General features: G+C 36.4%; 1 pseudogene; it reads left to right on the forward strand.

Moving 5' to 3' along the window:
- Positions 1–1816: 1816 nt before the first annotated feature.
- LOC143224006 (C-reactive protein 1.4 pseudogene) lies at positions 1817–2536 on the forward strand (annotated as a pseudogene).
- The last annotated feature ends 1947 nt before the right edge of the window (positions 2537–4483 follow it).

The raw sequence follows: 4483 nt of genomic DNA on the forward strand, positions 1-4483 counted from the left end.
AGGTTGGGAACCCCTGCTCTAACGAATGTTTTCGAACTTTTATTAAAGTTCGTTCAAGTCCTCTGCTCAATGGCGTGAAACATTAGATCCAAAAGTGCAATTTCATTTCTACTGATAACAAACCTTTTGTTAACAATTATTTTTAACACCCTGAAAGGCCAACAAACTGTTTTGGTAAAGGAACAAAACAAACTTTATTCAGTTTTTGTATCTTTAAAATATCTGAAGCATTTTATGTATAATAAAACATACGTAAGTAAAAAACTGTTGGTATTGAAGCACACGCCAGTTAATCGCCCAGTGTCAAAAGAAGAAGTCCAGTTGTTATATGGTGAAAATAAATACGTAACACCTAATACTGTGGAATTGAAGTGTACTTGTTGATCAATTTGCTTTTAATTAAGAATTTCATCAGATTGTTAAATGTAGAAACACCAGCCACTTCAAACATTCTATAAGTGTTCTTGAACTAGAAGGAACTAATGCAAACAAAAAACAAGTAGTAATATTTTTGTTACTACTTGTTAACTATTTTCCTTACCAGAAGAACGTTTTATTTCTCTAATTGATAGACCCCGGCATGGCCAGGTGGTTAAGGCACTCGACTCATAATCCGACAGACACAGGTTCGCATCCCCGTCGCGCCAAACATGCTTGCCCTTTCAGCCGTGGGGACAATATAATGTGACGGTCAATCCCACTATTCGTTGGTAAAAGAGTAGCCAAAGAGTTGGCGGTGGGTGGTGATGACTAGCTGCCTTCCCTCTAGTCTTACACTGCTAAATTAGGAACATTTAGCGCAGATAGCCTTCGCGTAGCTTTGCACGAAATTCAAAAAAACAAACAAAATCATTTCTGCGATACCTCCCAGCAATGTAGCTGTAAGTTTCAGAGCTTATGACGTTAAAACGTTGTGATCAATCCTACTGAAATTACAGTACGGTGAACCAATCGTGAAGCTTTGCGCTAAAAATAGAAAAATACAATTTGTATAGAATATCACGTGTGAAAGATATGGAATGTTTATTCACGTAATTTTTCTAGCTCTGTTTATATCGTGAACAATTAGACGTCATTCGCTTGTTTGTTTGTTTTTGAATTTCGCGCAAAGCTACTCGAGGGCTATCTGCGCTAGCCGTCCCTAATTTAGCAGTGTAAGACTAGATGGAAGACAGCTAGTCATCACTACCCACCGCCACCTCTTGGGCTACTTTTACCAACGAATAATGGGATTGACCGTCACATTATAACGCCCCCATGGCTGAAAGGGCAAGCGTGTTTGGTGCGACTGAGATTCGAATCCGCGACCCTCGGATTACGAGTCGAACGCCTTAACCCACCTGGCCTTGCCGGGCCCCGTCATTCGCAATCAGAAACATCCCTTGCTGTTATGCAGTGTCCCAGAAAGTTTTTATTAATTGCTATCAATAATTTTTTGCTATTTAAAGTATTTAATACTCAAAACAATCCAGTCCTATTGCTACCAAGTGTTTGATAAATCAATTTGAAACACGAGGAATACAAGTGCTTCAAAATGACACTTGCAAGGTGACGTATCAAATCACATTAGCTAACCAATACCATATGTGAGAATTGTAGTGCAACTTCGCCAGATTTTAGTTTCTAACATTTCTATAATTGGCTCTTCCAACAGATGGTAAAAAGTATAAAAGGTCCTTAATGCTACTTCTGTAATCACCAGTACTTATAGCCAGTGTTACATCGTGCTTTCTTCTAGTCCAGAGTTTCCTAAACTTGTTCAGCAAGAACTTTCAACAGTATGGCAAAAACATCTTTGTTTTTTGCAGTCATAACAATGTCCTGGACGATTGTAGCTATCAGTGGCCTTAGGAGAGGAGAAGACGCCGTGAAGGTAGAGTTTCCACCCTCCAACTCCACTATGTTTCCTCGCATGGTAATGGTTCCATCCCTACCACGCTTGGTTGAATTTACTCTGTGTTTGCGATTGAAAATAGAAAGCGCTGCTAACGTTGAGAGCTACATTGTTTCTTACGCAGTGGGAACTGGTCCTGACAGTAATGAAATTATCCTCACCGCCAACATGAACGAACCAGTAAGCATAACCTTGCGAGTCGTTAACAACTTGGCAGTACTGCAATGTCCAAGTTTATCTACAGGTGTATGGCACGATGTTTGTCTCACGTGGATGAGTGTTACAGGAAGAGTTCAACTGTTTGTTGACGAAGATCTATGCACCAATGAGGTAAACGGCATAGCCAGTGGGATGTCAGTCCGGGCTGGAGGCATATTGGTTGTGGGCCAGGAACAAGACACCTTGGGTGGAGGCTTTAATCCAAGTCAAACCTTGGTTGGCGAAATAACTCAACTAATGCTCTGGGACGAAGTTTTGACCAGCAGTCAAATTATCCGCGTTGGGTCTTGCCTTAATAAAGAGTGCAAATCTTTACCTTGTTGTGTGGAAAAAGAAAACAAAGGAAACGTCATCAACTGGCTGCAAACAAATTTTCAGTATTACGACGGTGCGAAAACATCTTCAACACAAATCTGTAAATGAAAGTTACTTTCTAAAGTTTCTATTCTTCAAAATATTTGATTTTTTTTTCCGAAAGAAATGAACGGATATAATTTTCGGTAGCACTTTTTGTTCTTTTTTGTTAAACAATAAGATTTAGTTATCCGCTGCAGTATAAACACTTAAATATGTGTGAAAATAAACCTGATTCATGCTGATTAACACGTTGTTTTCAGTTGTGATTCATCAAATAACTTTGTCAACAGTTAAACAGAAGCCTTTGTGTTTAGAAAATCTCTTGTTTTTTTGTTAAATAAAATATTCTATGTTCTTAAGAATAAATGGTTAAAAATACTATTTGATAGTTGGTTGTAAAGTTGGCTACAAAAACCAAGAATAACGATTTCATCAGAATATTTAACTGGAACACTGACCATTTGAGTTTCTAAAGAGGTTTTTTTTTATTTCGTCCAAAACTACACAAGGGCCATCTGCGTTAGCTGCTCCTAATTTAGCAGTGAAAGACTATAAGGAAAGCACTTATTCATCACCGCCCACCTACCGCCAGCTCTTGGGCTACTCTTTTACCAACGAATAGTGGGATTAACTGTTACATTACAATGCTCTCACATCTGAAAGGGTGAGTGCGTTTGGTGGAACGGAGATTCGAACCCACGAACGTATAGTTACGAGTGAAGCTTTTCTAAACTACCTGACCATGCCGGGTCATCCAAAGTAAGCAATATGTATACATTTTACGACACAGATACCAATTTAAATTGTACTACTTAAAAATATACATTTAGTTTGAAACAAATTATGCAAGGCCAGACTATTACATGAAACAAATGAATACTTTTGTTGTCTAAAAAAATAGAAAACAAATAAACCTAAATTTCCGTTGAATCAGATTACACAATTCGGCTCATCAGGGTACTTAGTTGATTCTCTGTTTATCCAGAAGCGTGGAAGCATGTTTATCAAAACCTATTTAGTGATAGACCGAAATGAATGAAAGGCAGTACAATTATTAATCCTTTTACATTGATATTTATTTCCTTTAGTTATTACAACTGTTTTCTGTTATATTAGTACTGTTTAATTAAAACAGCACTGTTTTTATTTCATACTAAACTGTTTTGCTACGTTATCTGTTTATGATTAAACTTTATTTTTTACTACATCAGTTCCATTCAGTCAGCATTACTCTTTGGATACATTAAAATTTCTTGTTGTTGAAGTGATTCTGTCTAAACAAAAACAACATGTTATTACTCAAAGCGTTTAGGTGTGGACTAGTGCGGAAAATATTTTATCAACTTAAATAAATTGAAAATGTAAGATATTTGTGAGTTCCCTCAATCTTCTCTCTCGTATAATTATACAAGTTTATTCTCATAGGTAATTAAAATAAGCATTTCAAACCTGTCACGCTTCAATAGAGGTATTTCACCGTTTCTAAGTTGTTGTTGTTTTTTACTCTGAAATATAAATACCGAACCTGTTGGGTCTTTTTCTGTGGAATTGAGAACTTCAGTTTTATTGATGCTTAACATGCTTAAGATTCACAATAAATAACAGATAAAGGAATTATCTTGTAAGGAATAACTCGAATATGGACAACAAAATAATAAAAACAAACAAATTGGAGTACACTCTCTACAAAAAGTAACAACAACCCTATTAAAACTGGTCATCTTCACATTTGCTGAATGAACAGGTATGAAGTTAAACCTTATTCACTTCACAAAATACCACACTGTTAGATCACAGAAAAGTTCTAGTGCGATATCCCACCATCTTTAACTTAAGCAAATCAGCGATCATTTTCACCACGGAGGTTATGCGGTCACGTGACTGAAAGCGGAACTAATTTCACCATCGACCATCTTCGGCGTTGTAATGGATTTTCTATTATATATTTATTTTAATATTATTTTTAGTTAAATATATATTTAGAAATGCATGTAACTTATAGTGTTAAATATG

This window comes from Tachypleus tridentatus, chromosome 8 (genome assembly GCF_004210375.1).
Source record: "Tachypleus tridentatus isolate NWPU-2018 chromosome 8, ASM421037v1, whole genome shotgun sequence".
Taxonomy (NCBI): Eukaryota; Metazoa; Arthropoda; class Merostomata; order Xiphosura; family Limulidae; genus Tachypleus; species Tachypleus tridentatus.